This window comes from Benincasa hispida, chromosome 12, assembly GCF_027475165.1.
Source record: "Benincasa hispida cultivar pf3 chromosome 12, pf3_genome.v1.1, whole genome shotgun sequence".
Classification (NCBI taxonomy): domain Eukaryota; kingdom Viridiplantae; phylum Streptophyta; class Magnoliopsida; order Cucurbitales; family Cucurbitaceae; genus Benincasa; species Benincasa hispida.
The window spans coordinates 40,448,317-40,473,232 of NC_143489.1; the positions used below are offsets into that span (position 1 = coordinate 40,448,317).

At 30.5% G+C, this 24,916-nt stretch overlaps 1 pseudogene across 1 annotated transcript; it reads left to right on the forward strand.

Annotated features, from left to right (window-relative positions):
- Positions 1-16,353: 16,353 nt before the first annotated feature.
- Positions 16,354-19,593, forward strand: LOC150031991 (uncharacterized; annotated as a pseudogene). Its single transcript, XR_016525320.1, has 12 exons — positions 16,354-16,692; positions 16,772-16,984; positions 17,063-17,155; positions 17,224-17,342; positions 17,424-17,745; positions 17,840-18,076; positions 18,156-18,337; positions 18,419-18,589; positions 18,849-18,953; positions 19,036-19,108; positions 19,201-19,296; positions 19,387-19,593. The product of XR_016525320.1 is annotated as an uncharacterized LOC150031991 (transcript).
- The last annotated feature ends 5,323 nt before the right edge of the window (positions 19,594-24,916 follow it).

Genomic DNA, 24,916 nt, shown 5'->3' on the forward strand with positions numbered 1-24,916 from the left:
TAATGTTATTACAACACTACCAAAAATAAAAAATAATAACATCATCAGTTAAGATTTGAACCTTGAACTTATTTCAAACTAGAAATCACAAAAAAATTTCAAAAAAAGGGGAGGGAGCGAGGGGTTAGCCCTCAAAATATACCTTTGGATAATAGATTGTTCCTTTAAAGTTATTGCAAACACGCTAGAATTTAACCGAATTTGTTATTATGTCTTACATACATTTTTATCACGAACCACCAAACCAAACCGTCTATTAAAATAAAATAAAAAAAAAAGAAAAATTACAAAAAATAGTAATTCTTGTACAAGAAACAATAGCAATAATAAATATATCTTTTAGGTGGCCATTAATATCAAATATGTAATACGAACTATCTTTATTTATTACAAAAGGTATATAATTAGATGCATGCACCGTACTAAAAAAAAGATATTAAGACGAGGTTTTATATGGTTGAAAATTCAAGTTCATAAAAGGAAAAGCTGAATATATATATATATATATATATATATAAATTGATCAAGAAAAAAAAAGGTTGGAAGAATATTGGAGTTTATGGTACAAATTAATTAATGGGGTTCAAAAGCTAAGATAGTAGAAACCAATTAATTAATGAAAAAGTTTTTTCGTACACACTTTATGAATTAGCCTAATTCATTTACTTGTTCATTTTTGGAGCTCTAATTCTCAAAAGGTGCTCTCATTTATACCCATTATGCATATATAGATATTATATTCATATAACTTGAGATCATCATACACATAAAATAACATTCACAAACTTAATCTTCTTTTTTCCTCTCTCTCTCCTTGACCCTTTAGCATTATTGTTTGACATGATAGAGCACTTGTTTTCTTTTCCCTAGTTACACTAATGGTGAATGGTGTTTAGCTTTTTCTTCCCATCTATATAAGTCGCGTTTATTGATGATAGAATTATTTATGCGAGAAACTCGCTCATGACCTTTAGCATTTTAATTCTCGATTTCGCTCCTTTAGTTTGGACGTGTAGCTGGAGTTGACCTAAGTGAGAATATTCTTATTAATGTTGTGTTGAGCTGAATACATTTTAATACCTAAGTTAGTACAAAAAACATTTAGTTTAGCTAAGTATAGAGAGAATTCAAGTTTCTCACTTGAAGTTACTTACTTATCCTCCTTCCCGAAACTATTTATAAGATATTCTATCTGACACCCACTTAGAGAATTTAAATGAGGTTGTTTTTCACTTGGAGGTTACATGTAATGGCAGGAGTGTTAGAATGTGTATGACTCACGAGGTTGCAGAATGCTAGTGATGAGTCGAATCCGATTTGATTGTTATTTTTCTTATGATCAAATTTCAAAAGTGGACTGGTTGGCCCAGAATCCAAGAGTCTGATTTTCCCTTTTGGGATGCATGGACCCCATGTAACTCCCTATTTTTCTTTGGGCTTGGACTCGCCTGTTGCCTTTGGACCTTCATTGGGACAACCTTCAACATATATTATTAATTACAACTTTGTGAAATAAATTAAAAGTGGATAAATTTAATATATGTAAATTGAATTGAATTTTTTTATTTAACTAATGTGAAAACATTCAAATTGGATAAAGTATCAAAATGGATGAGGTTTTATTTATAGATTTTACCTATGAAAGTTAAATTTGTAGATACTTCCCTTTAAAAAGTTATGTTTGTCTAGTAACTACTCGATTGAGTTATGTTTGATATATATTTGGATGATTATTTTTATTTTATTTTATTTAGAGTACTATCTATTTATTAACTTGAAGATAGCAACTTGATTCTTCATTTGTAGTATCTCATTCCAATTTTCACATCTCATTTTCTCTCTTTATTTATTTATTTTTTATCTTGAATTGAGTTGAGAGCAAGTATTCACGAGTTCTGCTAGGTTTAGATAGTTTGAGGTTGGTGTTCTATTTGAATTGGTTGTTGTATCATGTTGAGAAGATGTTTGAACTAATTTGGTTGCAACCCATGCACAACGAATAATGGTTTTCAAGGCAATATTTTTTATGCGTGTCTCAAATACCTATTGACTTTTACGGTTTCAAAGTGGATTTGTTTGTTGTTATTGCAATTATAACCTTTGTTATTATTCCATCTAATTCACTTATTGAGTTTGAAAATTATTGTTCTATATAGTGTATGTATGCTTACATTATAATTGTTTGTATCCAATAAAGGATTAATGTGAATTTTCCCTTTCAAATAATACAAAAGGAAAAAAGAAAAAAAAAGAATAATAATAGCAAATTTGGAAAAAATAAAATTCAGTCAAAAAAAATTTCCATTGATGTTTATATGACTAGGTTTACCTTTTTAATTGGGCTAGGTCTCGTTTTTTGCAAGTTCGGTAAGTTACACTACAAAATAATATATGTATAGGGAGAAAACCAATTGAAACTCTTCTTCTTTTATTTATTTTTATTTTATAATATTGAGAATCGAACCTCTAACTTCGAAACTAATTATATAAATACTATAATAATTAAGTTACACACATTTTGACCACTCAACAAAGTCTTAAACTTACTTACAAGTTGGTCCCAACTTATGATCCTACTTCAAAGATACACTCAAAACTAACCTCTTAAATAAATAAAATTATTCTTAACCGAAAGGTTAAATATATTATGAAGCATTAAAGCTTCCATCTTGACTTCAACTAAAGTTTGAATCGAAACAATACAATGATTAAACACTTCAATTCTAATATAATATATATAATCAACTTTTATTACGTATCGAAATACAAAATTTTCTATACTGACAAGTAGAGAGCGGATAAGCTTTACTCACCATATTTTTTACCACTATTAGTAATTAGTGACTAGAAAATAATTTGATTAAAAAGTACTAGAGTGAAGTTGTTTATTATTATTATTATTATTATTATTTATCATAAAGTAGCAAATTTTATTTATGGGAAGCAAAGTCAACATAAGATTGGTGGAGATGATAAACATTGCATTGAAGCTATGACACCCTAAGATTAGGACAATGATTGATTAGTGGTTAGTGATAAAGCATTTAAGCTCTCTCTCTCTCGCACTTTAAGCACTTAATGGGAAAAAAAGCTACAAAATCAATTGGATAAATGGTCATTATCCCTCAAATAAGGTGCATAAGCAATTGTTGTGATGGTTTTTTTTTTTTTTTTTTTTTTTTTTTTTTTTTTTTTTTTTTTTTTCTTTTTGGAAAAAATTAGTCAAAAAATTGACAAGTGATTCCATTGATTTTGACAACCCTCCACTAGTAGAGAGCTACCCATTTGCATCTTCCTTTTTCATGTTTGAAGACATATTGGGCCCTCCATGTCCACACCCATAAAATAAAATAAAATAAATAGAATTAAAAAAATAAAACATATAACTTTTTTCTTTGAACTTCTCACTATCAACTTTCTAAAGTGCTCAACAGATTGAAGACTTTTGGGTTTAAATTTTCAAGCAAAGTACTCTTCTTCATATGGCCCTTTTTCTTTCCCTTCCCCACACAAGTTTGTGTGTTCAAAGCTTCTTTACTTTTTGGTTGCACTTTGCCTCTCCGTTAAGCCAAAAGTTATTGCTCTTTTTACCGTTGTATGATCGTAGGTTCAAAGTTTAAAATGTTGGTTTTAAAGAAAATATCGAGATCTCAATTTTATAAAAATGTCGATAGATATTTCTAGAGAAGTTATAAAGACACCTTTTATCTTTTGTGGAATTTATTATGATATAATGAAAATATTGATTCACCCTTCACGTCAATTTTAAATTTATGAAAATGTGAAAATATCGATGAGAATACTAAAATACTTTTTTAGAGTATACTAAACATTTTTTTTGAAAGTATCACAAAAATGTTTTTAAAAAAAGATATTAAAAGAAAAAAAGAAGTTAAAAGTAGTTCTAGAATGTTTTTGGCCGAAATGTTAGAATGGAAATTGGGAAACGCACTAAGAGTAGTGGTTCGAATACGAAACCAAAAATTAGAATTATTTGTTACAAAACATACTTCTTACTAAAATGATTATATCTATTTTTGGATAAATTATTTAGGCCACGCTTATCTCTAATTCATTAATAGTAATATAAAAAGTGGATCCCAGTCGATCACATTTGTTGTTGTCTGCTCGTGTTTCGTGATCATAATGAACTGTGGAACCCACATTCAAATTCGTAATCAAATGCGTAATCTGATTGAGAAATGAAAGGTGCTCAATCTGATTGTGGTTAAAAATTACATGAGATTCATTACCTTTACTATTAAAGATATTGTTACTGTAACAATATGGAAATTATGAATATGTCACATTTATTGTTACCTTTATCGTTATCGTTGGGGTTAAACAGTAATTGTAACGATAATGGTAATATTAGAATGTGACAAATTCATAATTCTAAGTAAATGCGATAGAAAACAATCCAATTATGTTTGCAATTCAGACCTATTATGATTCATCCATCAATGAAATTTCATTCCGATTACACAAATTTTCTTTATGGATTAGTAAACGCAACCAACACCTTCTTTGGGTATTCACCTTTCTTTAGACATGTTATTATGCCAAGTCCTTAGCCATTTGAATTTAACACTTTATTATGCAATTTAAGAGACGTTGTAAGTGATTTTAAGGTGGATATATAAAAAGTGTAGAAAACAGAAACTTAAAAGAATCTAGACACAATAATTTATAGTGGGTCGGTCAATATATCTAGTCCACTTGCAAAGGGATTTAAGCCTTTGCTAGACAATATTATTATAGATTGATATTAATAGAAACATGTACAAAATATAATTGAATTAAGTAAAATAAAAGATCTAGAGTGAGAGACTTGAACTAAAAACAAGAAAGAAAGAATGGAGCAATAGAACATTTCTGGAAGACTTTGATCTAGATACGCCCAATACACAGATTCTTCAACACCACAATGTCAAGATCTAAGGCGAAGAACAAATGTCACCAAGATTAGACAACAGCAGAAGAAGATGAAACAACAGCAGAAAAGGGTGAAAACCACCAAATTGGCGCCAGAGAAGAAGAAACACCACGAGAAGAACACTTGCTTTCTCTCGTTAAAGACAAGAACAGAAAAGTTCCTCTTTAAATTAATATAATTTAGAAAGATTGTATTAAATTAGCTAAATTAAGATAAAATTGAAACTAATTTCACAAGACCAAATGTAAGTTTTAGTTACATTTTCGTGTTTTTTTTTTCTTAATTATTATTATTATTTTTTTTGGTCGGAAGTTATGGCTCTTTAAATGATTATAGCCATCTAGTATTGTAAGAATTGAGATAGTAATAAATAGTATCATGAGTTGAAGATGTTAGAACAAATGTTAGAAAGGTTCTACGCCGTGGAGAAACACGAACGGTCACAAACCAAATGCACAAACGCAATTACCCAAATTTGCCCGACTAGATTGTGGTAGCATGCACGTGTGGTGGAAGTAGTGGTGAAAGGGTTATACTTCCACCACCGACACACTTTGGATTCTCATCTAGAATGCATTGGTATTTATACCCTCTAGGCAATCCTAAATCTATCCACGTGGAACAAAACTTCCCATTCCTTTAACTTTTCTTATGGGCCTAAGCCCAAAAGTCATTTCCATCAATCTCCTATAAATGACTGTTATAGAAAAGTTAACAAGTAAATAATAAAAAAAGATTATTTGAAAAAACTGTTTATGAGCAAATAAAGGAGATCAAACTTAAACATCAATATCTAACGATTTGAATTGATGCATAATGAAGTAGGGCAACAATTTTGTTAGAGAGAGTGAGTTACCTCTTGAATTTTCAATTGTTGGGGTTGATGCCCTAAAGTCTCGTATCCTGTAGTTTGTACGAACACTTGTGTTGTATAATATATGATATTTTACTTCACTACTTGGTTTTGCTCATTTGAATATTTTATTTACTTTACTACAAACCAATAAACTAAAATCCCTAGTTATCTTTATGTAACTTAAGCATGTATGTGGTGACATACAAATGGATCTTGTCTTAAGGGATAACCAAAATGGTTTGTAGTATATGGATATAGGAGGGAAACCTTATCCTGGTAACGCTACGGATGCGGCCCGCTTTGTGAAATAGTTACAAGTGTTGTGACTTGTCACAGATGGTCTGATCCTGATCATTCGTGTAGGGGACATGCGAGCGGAGGCGTCCTATACAAAGAGTTTGTATAAGACTTGACTATGAAGTATTAACGTCTCTTTATATAACACCGTTCATGACAGAGACTTCATTTCACTAGGATGACCATAGGTAACATGACCTCAATCCTGAGTGAGTTGGGAACTCCTGCTATTGAGGGCGGTCCTTTAATTTGCATGGGTGCGAGTGGCTAGACCACCTATTCAAACCTACCACTTTGGGGATTCGTCTGATTTGGGAGTTGGGAACTCAGCTACACAACATGGAATTCATTCCTTCCCTAAAGTAAGGGCAAGTAGATAGATAGCTCCCTTAAGGGCTGATTCTAGGGCTTGAACGATGTAGCTCCATACATCTTCTCTTGGCCTGAGAGGTGTTCACACATAGTTGGACTATGTTGTATTGTTCATTTGAGGGATCAGTGGTACTTAAGGAGTGAGATGTAACTATAGGGCCAAAACGGTAAATTGGTCCGGTTGTACTTACAAGCATATGTGAAAGGTTATCGTACTCATGATTGGTTATATCCGATTGACACAGAAATATATCTGTGGTAAGAAGAGTTCAACTGTCAGTCTTTAGTGGAATACCTGGCAGTTAACGGATGGTGGATCTCGTGGCTAAAGAGGTTAGTCAGCTATTCACGTACCATTAGAGCTTCGAGCCATAGGTCCATAAGGTCCCTTTGGTAGCTTGGATAAAAGTTGAGAATCAGTTTTTGGGTCAGTTTGAACTATTCAAATTGACAAGAGGGAGTTCGATTATATATGATATAATTGAACTGGTTAATTATATATGATATGATTGACTAAATGTATGAGATACTTTATTTTGGTGGAAATTGGATATAAATATGATTTATATCAAGTAGAGGAGAAAACACTATAGTTGATATATGATATCAAACTATAGGTTAAGAATATAATATGATTATATTCATTATTTAATTAATTAGGAAGTTATGAGATAATTGACCAAAGTTTTCTCTGATTCGTACGAAAGTGGGAAGTTCAATTCAATTCTAGTAACTGAAGAATAAAAATGAAAATAGTTTTCATTTTGAAAAGAGGAACAAAAAAGACATGAAAAATTCGCTAACGGTGTGATTACTAGACGATCGCTTAGTGTTGAGAGCTTATACGATAGCGCTCACCTTCCTAAACGATCGCACACCCGCGTCTCTAATGTTAGGAATGTCCTAGAACTTGCAGTTCGTGTTAAACATTCTATTTTATCAATAACAATGACTTGTTGATTTTGCATCTTATTATGTAAATCCAATAAACGTATCCTTGGTTATAGTCTGAATGCTGTAACTTTATGTAGTGACATAAACAGGATCAAATTAATAGTATATAGCCTAAATGGTCTAATAAGTATATGGATGAAATTGGGTATCTCATCCTGGTAACACTATTAGATGCGGCCCACTCTGTAGTTGTTACGAAAAGTTGTAAGGTGCTACAAACGATGTGATCCACAAATCGTTCATGTTGAGACATGAGAGTGGGGGCATCCTATGCAATGAGTTTGCATATAGATTGGACCACGAAAATAGTCACTTTTCTTTTTAACGACCGTTTACTGTTAAAACTTACTATTTCATTTATTTTATAACCTAGGTTAACTCGATCTTAATCCTGAGCTAGCTATGAACTTCTGTTTGTTTGGGATTATCCTTTGATCTGTAAACAGTGAGAGTAGTCCAACAACACTACTCAATAAGCTTACCATTTTGGGGATAAGACCGGATGAATAGCTGGGGATATAACCTTGCAAGATGGAATTTACTCCTACCCTATTCATGTATCTGCTCCACTACTGGTTTTTCGTTTGTCATCTGAAATTGTAGCCATTTACCAACAACATATGTTTCACGACCAACACCATCTTCTTCATATCGAGACTCCAACATACTTTAAATTATCCTTGCAGACTTTTGGACCACAAACAAATCGAACATCAAATCATATAATTTAGCAGATGATCACAGACTGTTTTGTTGTCTTTCTTGTACTTATCAGGGTCAATCGCGAAGGACTGCTTTAATTGATCAGAAACATCAAGAGGTTGTTTGGAGGATTCTGGATTAGAGACAGTGGTCACCTTCTTAGTATCAATAGGCACTTCTGTGGTGAGGATGTCATCAATCTTCAACTGCTCGAATAAGATTAATACTTTTGAAGAAGAAAACAAAAGAAGGAAATTGAGTTGTGTCTCCTTTCTCAGGTCTGATTTGTGTTAAATAGCAGTGGAGATGAGGATACGAACGGTCTGAAACAAATGGTCACAAAATGAATGTTCACAAATCGAATGGTCACAAACAAACGGTAAAAAAAAAAGAATGAACAGTCAACAAAATACTAATAAAAAGATTTAGTAAAAAATTTATTCAAAAATAATTAAAAAGATAAGTAATAAAAATTTAGTTTTTTTTTTCGCACAAGAAAAACCCGAATCGAAACTCGCCCGATCAGACGAACGACGACAGTGGTAGTGCACACATGTGGTGAAAGAGTTATACTTCCACCACCAACACACTTTGGATTCTCATCTAGAATGCCTTGGTATTATACTATCCAGGCAATTTTAAATCTATCCATGTGAGACAAAACTTTCCACTCCCCTTAACTTTTCCAATGAACTTGAGCCCAAAAGTCATTTCTAACATAAGATAGTGTGAAATTTCCATTTTAGAGGAAAGAAGTCCTAAAGCTTCTTTTTCATGTATATTATAAGAATCTACAAGATTTGTGAGCGTGTTTTGAGAGCAAGGACAAATCTATTAAGTGATCGGAAGTACGTGTCCTTTAAATGATGATGTTCTATAAATATGTATGTATGTTGTTTATTTTAATTAAAATATCAAAATCCTTAGTCATATTTTACTTAATATTTATATTCCGTTTCATTAAATATATTAAAGTTTGCTTTAGCGGTTTAGATGAGCCTTGAATTCTTGCCACCCATGACTAACCCAAGTTTTAGATCCCGTCTAAGCACTTCTTCCCATTTTCTTACCAATATTTTTGGATTTTTATTAAATTATTTTACGAAAATTGATTGAATAAATATTTGCTTATATTATTTGAGTCAATAATTTTATAAAGGTTTATTATAATTTTGTAATCATTATCGTTTTACTAAATATCACATATCAATACATTTAAAATTACATCTATAAGGTTAAATTAAAGTTAGACCATAAGTAAAATTAACTCTTATGTAAGACCAAAAATAAAGTTTTTTTTTTTTTTTTTAATTAAACCTTAAATTTTTAACTTTTTAATTAATAGATACAATAATTTTAAAAAGATGTCTAATCGTACTTTTTATATACACAAATTTAAATCTAACGTCTAATATAACATTTAATTCTTAATATATAAGAGATCTAAATGTAAAATTGATATTTTAGGATCCTTTTGTTGGTCTTTTAGACATACGGTAATTTTGATTGCATTTTTTTGACAATACATAAAATGAGAGAATCAAACCTCTAACTTTGAATTTGATAGTATAACTGTAGTTAAACGGGCGTAATTGTGAATGTATGGTTTTCCAATTTCTTTTCCTTTACTTGCTCTTTCCTTACTAACTTTGTCTCTCTCTTCCACGCACATTTTCTCATACTCACTTCTCGTTACACAATAGTCAAATTCATACACTAATATCTCTTACTCAACTTTCTCTATCCACTTGTATTTTTCCTTTTTGTAATTTGAAGTTGTAATTATACTTTCATTTTTGTGCTTTTGCTAATTATAAGAATTACTTGTTGGGTAAATATTAATCCTTCCATAAACTATATCTAAAAACCCCTTTTGAAACTCCTTACTAATAGTGTATAATTCTTAATTCTTAAGATTTCATTTCTTTTTTTAAAAAAAGCAATTTTGTGTAATTTTGGAAGCTTTTAAAAGCATAACTTCATCCCTTAAGGTTTGACAACTTATCTACATCCATCCTTAGTTCTTCGAAACAAATATATAATCCATTCCGATGCAATATTTGATATACTATAAAGTTTAAGGTGGAATCATACTAGGCTAAGAATATATGGCAAACATTGCAACTTGCAAGCTATGTTATGCCATATTGGGGACTAAAAGAATTTCCCTATTGAAAAGAACCAAAAATACTCACCTTTCAATTGCATCCTTTCCTTTGGAGGAGAGACAACTATTATAAGGATGATGGAAATCTTTGCAATGAAGAATACAAATTTCTTTTGTTTGAAGTAATTGAGTTTTCCCCCTTTTTCTAATAAAGAATGTTAATTATTGGAGGGAGATTCCATCACAAAAAAAGAGACCATTGTCACTTCAACCCATCAAATAAACATTGCCTTTCATGTTAGGATGAATAATGCATCTTAAAATGATAGAAAAATATTCTTCAAGAAAATTGAAAATTTCTTGAATTCAATTTTTATGTTTAATAAAAAAAAAAAAAAATTGGATAGAGGCATTATAATTCCATAGGCAAAAAGACTATACTATACACTATACATTAAAATATTAGCTTTCCTTATCCTTTCATTTGAAAATTTCAAATATACATATATAATTTTTAAGCTTGAGCATTTTGATATATCTTTTTGTCACATCCAATGAAAGGAAGTCACTGACATAAAAAAATTGATAGTATTTGATCATGATAGACATTATAGGGTATTTAACCACATCATATTATAAAAGAAGACTTTTATATATAGAAATAAATGGAAAACTATTTATAGAAATAGAAAAAAAGATAGATATTGATAGACTTCTATCAACATTTGTTACATCATAATATCAATGATAGACTTCTATCAATTTCTATCACTGATAGACACTGATAGCTTTTATTACCTTCTATTAAAGAGAACTAAAATTTTCTATTTTGCGTAAATAATTTTCCTTAATTTTTTATTTTTGAAAATTCCTCAATTATAAATAAAATGTAAAACTCATTCATTAGTTTATTGAGTATTGGCTGGCGCATGTATACATTTGGCTAAATTATATGAGTAAGTGAAACATGTAAAATATTACAACACCAAATATTTCTATACATAAGATAAACACTATAGAACTAACAGTTTCAAGATATATTTGGAGTTAGGTAAAAGTAGAACATTAAGCATATTTAAGAGGATTATGCCTTGTTAGGTTTTCACAATTTTATTTTATAATTGATAAAGACATTAAAGTGTGTCTTGAGTAAAAAGGTTAGGAAAAGCTAGCTAAATTATACCTAATGACTGTAACTTATATATAGTTGGTTTCAATTTTTATCCTTACACTTTTAATCATGTTTCAATTTATGCATCAATGATCTTTTTAATTTTTCAAACCTCTTCATTTGTATTGACATGCTTACACAAAATGAAAGATGGTAACATATAATATAATGAACATTTGGTTATAGCAAGATTTTTTTTCCCAGATAAATGAGATACACTACTACAAAATGGACATTACTTGACACTTGTAGATTTTAATTACTTGACGTTTCTTTAGAAAAAAAATGTCAAATAATGTGATTTTGGACAAGAAAATGTCAAATAAAATGGTTAAAAAAGTGGAGATTGATGGAATATTTTGGATATTTTTACGCGAACCTTTACTTGACATGTTTTTTGTGTCAAGTAATATAAGGTTTTACTTGACACGTTTCACATGTCAAGTATAAGAAGTTCTTACTTGACTTTTTTTTTTTTCGTGTCAAGTAAAATAAAAAAAAATTGCCTAATAATATATTTTTAAAAAAATATCAGGCATTTTTGAAACCTTAGTAGTTCGTGAAGTAGTCCATCGCGCCGTTGAGGTTTCTTTCCTCTCGTCTTGCGTCTTCTTTCCCATCGTGTCGTCGACCTCTGTAGCCAGTGGCTTGTCTGTCGACTGATCTAGCCATCGAATGTTGCAACACCGCTCGTCCGTCGATTGATTTTTGCAGTGCAGCTCGATTGTTTCTCGTGCTTTGTTCGACCGGTCAACCCACCCTGATGATTTTTCGGTCTAGCCATCAACCGTCTGCAGTGCCGTTGGTTCGTCGACCGGTTTAGCCACTCTTTGCTTCATGCTTCGATCATTTCTTGTGCTCTGTTCGATTAGTGTAGCCAATCTTTGCTTCGTGCTTCGATCGCGCCGTCTGGTAAGCTTTATTTCATTTTGATTGCATCTGCAATTTATTTTCATGCGCCCTGTTTCAAGTTTATTTCTTCATTTTTGTAATTATTACCGTTCTTTGATTACAAATAAGACATTATAAATCAGAGTTTTCATTTAGAAAAACTTAAATAGAAAAACAAACTGAAAAATTTTCTTATCAACAAGAACAAAAGAATTCAAACACACGCATCCAAGAAGTATCTTATTGTCTTCTGACATGTTTGGCCATTATATTGAAAACAATGTTTAAAGAAAAGTGGTCTTCAACCGTCAATTAGCACATCATTTTGAATTTGAAAGCATTTGATTCCATTTGAAATCATCGGTCTCTACTTTAGTATATTACAAAAGTGGTTGTAGTTGCTCTTTACACCATTTAATTTTTAAGATATTGAACTTAGCAAACCATCTATTCATTACAATATTAGCACACATTTGAAGTTTTTGAGAGTTCAAGTTCTTAAGTTCTCTATAAATATCAATTCCATACAAATTTTATAAGTTGTATGAGTTATCTAATTTGAATTATTGTAATATTTTTGTGTAGTTCTAAGATTAGCTTATTATAAGTATGGATAAATCATGGATGATAAAGAGTAGATTATCTAAAGAGTTTAAGTTGGTTGTGGAAAACTTCATCAAATTTAGATTTTCCAATACAAATAATACTACTATATGTTGTTTTTGTTTGAAATGTGGAAATTGTCAAAGACATAATAGCAATGATATTAGAGAACATTTATATTTTAATGGGATTGATGAAAGTTATAAGATTTAGTTTTAGTATGGTGAGGAACTTCCTAGTTCATCCTTGCATGGAAAATCCTCTGAGTGTAGGTATGAAGAGAATGATGTTGGAAATATAAAAGAAATGGTTGAAATTACTCATGAGCAATATTCAAAAGATCCCAATGGATTCGAAAAGTTGCTTAATGATGTTGAGAAGCCATTGTATGAAGGATACAAAAAGTTCACCAAGTTGTCTACATTAGTGAAGTTGTATAACTTAAAAGTTAGACATGGATGAAGTGATATTAGTTTCTCAGAACTACTAAAAGCATTAAAGGATATCTTACCTTCTACTAATAGCTTCCCTACATCAATGTATAAAGCAAAGAAAATATTAGGTGCACTAGAAATGGAATATGAAAAGATTCATGCATGCCTTAATGATTGTTGCTTGTATCGAAAGGAATATGCCAATGCAATTATGTATCCTCAATGCGGTGAGTCAAGGTGGAAATATGGTAAAGACACAAATAAAAGAAGAAAATCCCTGCCAAAATAATGTGGTATTTTCCTCCTATACCACATTTTCAACGGACGTTTAGAAGTGTTGAATGTGCTAAAAACCTGACTTGGCATGCTAATGAGAGACAAATGAATGATAAATTATGTCACCCTGCAGATTCCCCAACTTAGAAGTTAGTTGACACCATGTGGCCGAACTTTAGTTCTGAACCTAGGAATCTTCTTTTAGCATTGTCAGCAGATGGAATAAATCCACATAGTGATATAAACTCTAAGTATAATTGTTGGCCAGTTGTGATGGTCATTTATAATCTTCCTCCATGGTTGTGTATGAAAAGAAAGTTTATAATGTTATCAATATTGATTTCAGGTCTAAACAACCAGGGGATGACATTGGGATATACTTAGAGACATTGATTAATGATTTAAAACTTTTGTGGGAAAGTGGTGTGCAATGTTATGATGCTTATCAAGAGAAACTATTCAACTTAAGAACAATTCTATTGTGGACGATCAATGATTTTCCAGCATATAGAAACTTTAGTGGATGTAGTGTCAAAGGTTACAAGGTATGTCCAATTTATGGAGATAACACAACTTCATTAAGACTGAAACATAGGGAAAAAAATGGCATACCTTGGCCATCGAAAATTTCTAGTACAAAATCATCCTTTTCGACGTCAAAAGAAATCATTTGATGGTCAGAGAGAACTTGGAAGTATTCCAGAACCTTTGTCTGGGGAGGTTGTATTTGAAAAAACTAAAGATCTTGATTTTCAAAGAGAAAAAAAAAAAAGAACAAAAGAAATATCACAAAAGGAAGTACCAAAGGTTGTTGGAATATGATGTCTGCTTTTCTCCAACTCCCTTATTGGAAACATCTCCATGTTAGACATTGCTTAGATGTGATACATATCGAGAAAAATGTTTGCATGAATATCATAGGTACACTTCTTGATATTCCAGAAAAAACAAAAGACGGATTGAATGCTAGAGTGATTTAGCTGTTTTAAAAATTTGACTAGAGTTTACACCTATTAATGGGGATAAAAAAAATATTCCTTCCCCCTGCTTGTTATACTCTTACTAGAGAAGAAAAACATTGTGTTTTGAAGACCATATCAGAAATGAAGGTTCCTGAGGGTTACTTCTCCAATGTTAGAAATCTTGTGTCAGTAGAAGATTTAAAACTCAATGGTTTAAAATCTCATAATTGTCATGTGCTCTTACAACAATTGCTCCCCATTACCATCAGCTACCAAAACATGTTCGCTGTAACTCGTCTGTGTATTTTTTTCAATTCTATATGTAACAAAGTCCTAGATGTTATACAATTAGAGAAGCTGCAAGAAGACATTGTGATTACATTATGTTTATTAGAGAAGTATTTTCCTCCCTCATTCTTCACAATAATGGTGCATCACACAATACACATTGTTAGAGAAGTCAAACTTTGTGGGCCTATATATTTGAAAGGTTCATGAAAGTGATTAAAATCTCTATGAGGAATAGGCATCATCCAGAAGGTTGTATTGTTGAAAGTTATATATTAAAAGAAGCTATTTAATTTTTTTCGGATTTTTTATATGGAGTAGTCCTATTGGACCTGAGTGTCAAAAGTTAAGAGACAATTCAGGCAAGTTAGAAATTGGTAAACCATTGTCAAGTGGAGTTCCTAACATACTTGAACGAGATCTCTTATACCAAGCTCATTGATATGTCTTGGAGAATACAATTGATGTGCAGCCATATATAGAGTAAGTTATTGTGATTTGGATCCATTTATTTCATTAAATACATGAATTTGAAAATAATTATATTTGAACATTTTTCTTTTTCTTCATAAGGAAACATATGATGACATTGGAATTACAGCTCTGAAGTAGATCAAAAAACCAGAAACGGATTCAAGATGAACATAATCGAAATTTCATATCTTTGTTACGAGAAAAGGTAAAACATTAAATATACTATTTAACATAACCTTTTGTCACTTATATTTTAATTACATAACCTTTTGGTTCCCAGGTTGGAATGAACTTGAAATGGGAGATGTGGAGATATCAGATAACTTGAGGTGGATTGCCCATGGTCTCCATCCAATTATGATTACATACAATAGCTATAATATTAATGAATGTCACTATCACACAAAGTTATATGACAAAAATAAAAGTGTACAAATAGTGGGGTTAGTTTAATTGTAAAAACAATGCAAGTATCTAGCTCAAAAGATAAAAATCCTATAATTGGAGACATGTCCTTTTATGGGGTGATACAAGAGATTTGAGAACTAAATTATAATACATTTAAGGTTGCAATTTTTTTAATGTGTTTGGGTTGAGAATAATGGTGGCATAAATACTGATGAGCTTGGTTTTATGTTAGTTGACTTAAATAGAATAGACCAGAAGAATGATTCTTTCATACTGGCATCCCAAGCAAGACAAGTATTTTATGTTGAGGATCCAAGTGATGGTCGATGTTCTATTGTTCTTACTCCACCATAAAGAAATTTTGAGGATCAATACAATGATGATGAACTTGGAGATACTACTCTACATTGTCAAGGAATTCCTAAAGCCATGTTAGATAATGAATCTAGAATTGATTTGGATGAGAACACTTCAACATATGTACGAGTTGATTGTGAAGGCACATGGATTCCTAAAGAGTAAATGTATGGGTGGGTTTTCACTAACTAATTAATTTTTATAATTTTGTTGTATTTGACACCTAACTAAACTCTATTATATTTTTCAGGATAATTCTTACACCATGGAGATAGCAAGTGATGAGGACTTGCAATTTGGTTTGGATAATGTCAATGAAAATATGGAACTGAAGGAAGATGAAATACCAAACAAAGAGAAAAGGCGAACGTGGGGACCAATTATTATGCATGTGGTAACAAAAATTAGGAGTGTAGGGAAGAAAAAGTTGGTTGAATATAATGATGATGGAGTACCACATATAAATACCCCATAGATTGGAGACAATGGATATAAGTTAAAATCTTTCATTGGATCTACTGTGCGTCATCATATCCCGATTACGTATACATCTTGGAAGTGTGTACCGACTGACTTAAAGGAAAAACTATTTAATATTGTTGAGGTATGTATATTTTCCTTTGTTGATGTATTATATTAATATTATACTTGAAAAGTAATAATCAAAATTTGTAAATATTTAGGGTGCTCTCGTTGATGGTAGAAGTAAGAAGGCTATTCTAAAAACTGCGAGCGTTGCATTTCGTCAATTCAAGTCTTGGTTAACGACATAATATATTATCCCTTTTAAGGATGAACCCTAACTTTTGTTACACCCACCTTCGATGTACTCCCACATAATTGAAACACATCATTGGCAAGAGTTTTCCAAATCGAGATTATCTCCAAAGTTCAAGGTATTAAACTTTTCATTAAGAACATCAATATTTGTCACTTTTCTGTCATTTTTATTTTGAACTATTAAATTTATATAGAAAGTGAGAAATCAACAACAAGCACGAAGAAAGGAGAACAAGTATAATCATCGGATGTCCATAAGAGGTTATGCGAATTTTGCCGAGGAAATGGTAAGAATATTCTTAAGTTTAACTATTTTACAAATATTCTTATATTTAACAATATGTTTATTATGCAGAAAAATTACCTTCGTCCAAAAAATGTGATTTTGGACGAGCTAATATGTGGAAAAAAGCTCGGACAAACAAAAAAGGAGAGTAGGACAATGGGGATGTCCAACAAGTCGCCAACCGAATAGTAAGATTACCAATGTTACGTTTGCATGAAATCATTATAATATTTTATATGTGTTATTGAATATATATAATTTCCATTTAGGATGAGTTCATAAAGAATGAAGATCCACTTTCCAAAAAAATGATTCACTGAATGATATTTTGACTCAAGCCTTGGGTACTTCGGAATATGGTGGACGCGTACGTGAGGTGGGTGGTTTCATTACACATACCATTTACTTCCATACAGCGAAAAGAGAGGATACACACAAAAAAAATGTTGATGAAAATGAAGCACTTCGTAAGCATATTAAGGAGTTGGAAGATGAAATTCAAAACATGCCAAGATCTGAGCATGGTAGTTGCTCAACGAATAAAATCCGAAAGAAGCAAAATTCAAATATTGGGGTCATAGTTAGTCTCAGGTTCTATCTTATTTAATTTATGCATTAAGGTTACAACTATTAGTTATGATAATTTTTAACTTGTTTAATTTGTACTGTTATATTTATATCATAGGAGAAGGAAGTTATTAGTGCATCAACCACACATGAGGAAGGGAAGAAGGTAAAGGAGATGGAAGCTATTAGTGTACAACCGATCTTGAAGGTGAATTGTATTATGAGGTAAATTTATGAGGTAAATTTACTATTAGTTACTCATAAAATTATAACTTGGTGGTTTTAAGAGAAAGTTTCAGAGAATGCGGGAAAGGATGAGGAAGTGATTGCTATTAGTGTACCACCGATCTTGAAGGTGAATTTTATAAGTCCCATGTTTTTCTATCTTATTTAGGAATGAACATTTTACTCATGTTCTATCTTCATTGTGCTAGGAAAAAGTTTCAAAGACGATGCCGAAAGAGAAAAAGGTAATGGTTGATGAGACTAGTATTTCTTTCCAACTACTTGTTGAGTTCTTTGGTTTTGGCCGAAAGAGTTATGTTCTGCGAGAAGATGTGATCAAGTTTTGTAGCATGCAAAAAGTGAAGACTTTATCAATGGTGGCTTATATCGTGTAAGTAAATGTTATTTGTTTATAATATATTATCACTTTATTAATTAGTAGTAAGTTAATGTGTTCGATCTATTATTGTAGGTACATACATCCGTTCATTGTTAATTCAAATAAAAGATAGAAGTATATTTTTGTAGATCCATCTCTTATATCCGCGGGCCAAAATACTCGAGAAGTTAGAGCTCGGAACCTTTGTAGTAGATTAATGGCTTTTGAACACAGTCAATTAGTTATTGCTCCTTATAATCTCGGGTAAGTATAATTAGTTATACTTATGTTCAGAACCTTATACTCATGTTCTACCTTTTCCTGTTTTGCTCTAATGTAGAATTGTGTTGGGATCATTGTACTTGAAAGCTCCTTGTACTCTTGTTCTATCTTTTCCTATTTTTTTTTCAATGTAGAATTGTGTTGTGATCATTGTACTTAAAAGCTCCTTATACTCATGTTCTACCTTAACGTAATGAGCTACCTTCATGTTCCATACTAATTAGTTGTGTATTTTATTTAGTGATCATTAGTCGTTAATTGTTATCAATACGTATGATGATGTGGTGTACTATCTTGACTCATTGAGAACAAGTTCACGAGAAGATATCAAATACATAACAAATATGTAAGCTAACTTTGCTTGAGTATCTTGTTTTTTTTCTTTGTAAAGTTTATTTCATTTTGAATATACTCTTTGACGAATGTAGGGCAATGACCATTTTTCAGTCTAAAAAAACTTTACAAAAGACTCGTAAAACCACATTCTTGAAAACAATAATGGTAAGTATAAGAGCATTGAAAAAATTAATAGAATGATGTTTATTTAATGCATCTGTATGATATGTGTATTAATTATTGACTTTGTATTGTAGTGTTCTTTACAAGTGGGAACTGTCGAATGTGGGTATTATGTTATGATATATATGCGAGAAATCGTGACTATAGAGAAGAATATTATCACAGATGCGGTATGTCTTTAAATACTTATATATATTGTAACATTATAGATAGTGTAAATAGTAAATAAATATATATGTTTCATGTTCTATGTTTTATAGATTGATACGAGGAGCTCGTACTCGCAACTTGAATTGGATGAAGTACGCGTGGAATGGGCTGAATATTTAGGTTGCTATATTTGATGGACTTCTTATAAATTTTGTGTATGTGGCTACATAGGAATGCCCAAAACTTTTTTTGTGTAAATATTTTGTTCAGCCATTATAAATTATATACTTTAAAGAAATGTGTGGTGGAGGATAGAATTTTAGTCTTGTGATTTTTGGAATACATAGCACATATAGATTGGTCTTACAATGTTGGAATTATCATATATTGGGGTGGGTTGATAGAATATATACTGTTGTACGATTGATCTTGTAAATTTGAAATCGTTCATATACATGGAAAGTAATAAAAGAGTTTATTTTAGTATTCTGAATTGTTACGTTTGATATATTGGGCTGATATGTAGACCTGGAATATGTGCAACTGTTTATTTTAGTTGATGAAATTGTCTTATTGGAACAAATGTAATGCAAGAAATGAGAAAAGAAAATTAAATTCGAATGTTTAATTTGGAAAAAAACAAAGCATAGATGACATTGGGAATATGTCAAGAATTAGATTACTTGACCATTATTTTGTGTCAATATAAAAATATATTTGACAAATAAAAAACGTCAAAAGTAATCACAATAATAACTGTAAAAAATTAATACACTTGACATGTCATCAGTGTCAAGTGTTTTATATTTCTTGACATGGAAATTATGTCAAGAAATATTTCTCTTGACGCTTTTACAGTGTCAAATTATGACATTATACTTGACAGTCGAATACTCGACGCTTTTATTAGCATCAAATATACCCTCTACTTGACATTGAAAAAACGTCAAGTAATCCAATTTCTATAGTAGTGATAATTTACCTACATTGATATGAAATCTTTGATGTAGTTCTAAAAATAATTTATGAGGGATTATGTCTAAAATAGATAATATCTTATTATTATAAAGATATACGAAAGACCGTTCTTATCATCTTAGTTCAAATTCAAAGGTCTTAGTCTTTTTTTTTCCCCTTAGCAATTATGCTTATCAGAGAACTTTTATTCTCTTATACTACATTCAGGTTTGTTTAAAAATAAAGTGCATTACATATTATATATTAAATAGAATCTTAGGTTCTATTTAGATTCACTAGAAAAGAAAATGTTTTTCAAAAAATGTTTTTTTTATTTAAATTCTTTTGATAAAAATTTTTTAAGATACATTTTGAAATTATTTCAAAAACTATTTTGAACAGTTATCAAATATTTCAAATTTTTTTTTTTAAAAAAATGACTTGTTTTCAAAATTAACTAAATTGAAAAGTTAAATCAGACACACCCTTAGATCTAGCTATATGTAGAGTGAAATTCATACATCTCAAATTTGTTTTAGTTATATAAAAGCCATTTAAGGATAATATTAACACAAATGAACCATCATTTATAGTAGTACTTGAACCATTCCCTAAATTTCACATGAAATCTCTTGTTTGATGCAACTCTTCAAACTTCACAACTCCACTCCATATCTAGTCAATATACTAAAGTTATATATTATTTTTTTTTTATTTGTAAAGCGAAGTTATATATTCATTTCATTGATTAATTTTTTGTTGGATATGGGCCTTTTGGGCCTCAACAATGAGATTTTCCAAAGGTTTCATGGATCAAAATCTGAGGCCCATTTTTTAGGGGTAATTCCATTCACACTCGAGTTCTATATTTACCCTAAAAATTATGCTATCATCAATTAGAAACGAATGTTGTCAAAATAAATAAATAAGTATATATATATATATTAAAAAATGATAAATATATAAGTTAATTGATATGTATTTCTGCTGGAGGTTAAATCATGGTACCCTTGTTGAACTAAGATAAAAGATAAATATATAAGAATTAGAATTTTACCAATATAACCTCCATTTTAAACAAACGTATATTAAAAAGAAAAAAATAATAATAAAAAGACAATTTTGAAACAACAACCACGCACTTTCCCCAAATGCCAAATCATTATTTTTGTTTAGGCCATAAAATTCAAGGAACCTGTTTACTTGGTTCGTAAACTTCAAAATAACAAATAAAATCTCTAAATTTTAAAAAATCACAAATCTAGTTTACACACAAAATTGAAAGTCTAAGGTTTCATTTGATATAAATTTTAAATTTATATCTAACAGATCAATAATTTTTAAAAATTTTGATCTTTTTAGATATTGTAGATATAAAATTGAAAGCTCAAAAACCTATTAGACACAAAATGGAAAATTTAAGAATCCATTAGTTACTTTTGAAAGTTAAGAGACTAAATAGACACAAATTTTAAAGTTCATAAATTAAGGGTGTGTTTGGAATATATTTTCAAATTTTAATTTAAAAAATAAATCATTTTTTAGGAAATTGTAGTGTTTGACAATCATTCGCAATAGCTTTTCAAGTGTATTTTAATTTATTTTTATAAAAAAAACGTTTAAATAAAAATAATTTAAAAAAAAAATTCTCAAATCAATCCAAATCCGTCTATGTCCATAAATTGGCATCAATACAAGGAAGAAATCTATATTTTTATTATATCACAAGAAAAATTGATAAAACATAAATGATAAGTATTTGAACTTATTGAAAATGTGAGCAATTTTTATTTATTTTTGTGAGTTTATAAAAACTTGACATCTTAAACTTGGACTACAACTACAATCAACCCCTCAAGAATAGGGTTTTATTTCTTCAATCTTCCACTTACAACTATTCAGTCAAAGTAGTATATCTTTCGATATATAGATATGATCTAGATCATAGATATGAAACATCTCAAAATTTATGGTAATAATAAAGTGGAACAAACAGTCATTTTCTTACCTAAAATTCATGCTGACTCAACAATAATAATATCATTCACACTGTAGGTCAAGAAATAAACCAACATTATATAAAGAGATATGAGAAGAAAACAGTTGCCAATCCTAAGGGATAACACATCCATATAGAAATATTCTAGAATGAGAATAAAAAAGAAACAAAAAGAGAAAAAAAAAAAAAACAAAACAAAAAGGAAGAAGAAGCTTAGAGCCAGATCCTCAACAAATGGGCCTTTGGTTTTGTTTACAATATAGTAAAAATAAGAATCAATGGGTTATCTTTAAGGGAAATGGGACGAAACAATAAGATTTCGGGTTTTGTTTGTACTTTTGGCAAAAATGAAAAATAATAAGATTTTTGACAAAACGTATGCTACTTAGTTGAGGTCATTTTTTATAACACCCAGTTTACCCTTTGTATGATATTCCATAAATTTTTTTGAATACAATGTAATTACTATAGTGTAAATCAATTCAAATACCATGTAACCGAGTATGTTATTAGTTTTGGAGCATACGGATGTTAGAGAAAAAAGTGACGTATTTTTGCCTGATTTAAAATTTGAATTGGTAGTTTTTCCTTAAAGTTGATTTCTATAACAACTTTTCAAATCAATTGAAAAAAAAATCAATCTCTCATCTTTATCTCTCCATCTAAATTTAAATTTAATGTAAATCTTTAAATTTTACATTCTCTTTTTGATTTTTTTTAACTTATTAGATTGTTATTAACCTATTTAATTCCAACGGAATGATTCGTCCTAATTCATTGATTTTTTATTAGTTTTATCACTTATCATATGATTATAGTTATGTTTATATATATTTTCATCAATTAACTAACATATAGTTACACATGTATAATAGTTATCGGGTATGGGATACTAGATGGTAAACCATGGGTATGGGATGCCCTAGTTTATTCTATTTCTCTATAAAACTCAGAAACTCAATCTTATATATGGGATACATAAGTTACCACTGGAGTTTGAGTCCAAGTGGGAGTTTGTTGGGTTTTATGTCCTAAAACTCGTGGTTTGTAAACAACAGAACCTATTCTGAAAATTCAATAAGTTGTTATTGAATATATTGTTTTTTCGAAATCTAATAAACCTAAAGTTCCTTGATTATTATATGAGTACTTGAACTTTATGTGGAGACATACAAGTGGATCAGGTTCGAGTAAATAGTCAAAATGATCTATAAATAAGGTTGAGTGCCTTATTCTGGTAACATTATTGGATGTGGCCTACTCTGTAATTGTTACAAAGAGTTGTAAAGTTTTACAAACGATGTGATTCTAATTCGTTCATGTTATGACATGAGGAGTGGAGGCATCCTGTGCAAATGAGTTTTGTACAAGATCGGACCACGAAACCAGTCACTCTTACTTTTTAACGTTGTTTACTGTTTAAGACTGACTATTTCAAAGCGATGACCTAGGTAACTTGACTTTAATCCTGAGCTAATTATGAACTTCTATTTGTTCGAGATTATCTTTTGATCTGCAAATGGTGAGAGTAGATCAACATCTTTGCTCAATAAGCCTTTCATTTTAGGGAGAAGATCAGATGAATAGCTGGGGACATAGGGTGCAAGACGAAATTCACTCCTACCCGATAGAGGTTGTTCCCTTTAAGTGCTGATTCTAGGTCTTGAACAAGAGGCCTCACCCTCTCATTGGCTCGAGAGGGATTCGATTTGTTGTTTGGATCACAAATCAATTATTTATTAGGAGATCAGTGGGACTTACAGAACAAAAGGTAATTTTGGGAATAAAATAGAGATTCGACTCAGCCGTTATTACGAACAACCTGTGAAGGGTTAACTTACTAATCATGGTTATATTGAGTGGACATAATATATCTATAGTGAGGAGAGTTCAGCTATGGACTTTAGTGGAATCACCTACTAGTTAACGAATGGGGGTTAGTTCAGTCTAATGAGTTTAGCCAATTAATCTCGAATCGTTGGAGTCCATGACCTGTAGATCCGCCAGGTCCCCCTACTAGCTCGTAAATAGATTAACTCTAGAGTAGCATGATAAGTTAATTTGAAATGTTCAAATTAAGAATTAAACGAAATTGGAGAAATAATATTTTAATATGATTTAAATATATGAAGATGGAATTGCATAAAATTAATTTAATATTTGATATTAAATTAATTAGAATCATTTAAATTGTTTAAATAATTATTTATTAATTTTATTAAGAAAATTAATTTATGAAATTAATTTTTTAAAATTAATAATATTTTCAATTTTATTAAATAAATTTATTTATCAAATCAATTTTGAGAAATTGACAAAGAAGAAAAAACACAAAAATGGAAAATAAGAATCTTCCATTACTTCTTCAAGTTGCTCGCTAACAATCCACTTCTTAAATCTTCATTTACTTCAAGCATGAGCTGCATCTCATGCAGCTAATCTCTTTGCATGAGTATCTGCAACATATTGAAGAGATTGGAGTGAATTTGAGGCAATGCAACCGAAAGAATTTCTCTGAAAATTTCGTGTGAAGAAGCTGTTCTTCTACTGGGTTGCTGCTGTGAGTTTGTCTCATATTCTCTTAATTCAGGCTTATTTTAAGTCCCACTACTCAATCTAGAGTATCAAGAGGATAGTAGGAAAGATCTTGGGGTGGTCTACAACAAGTTTCAGAGGAGATTTGC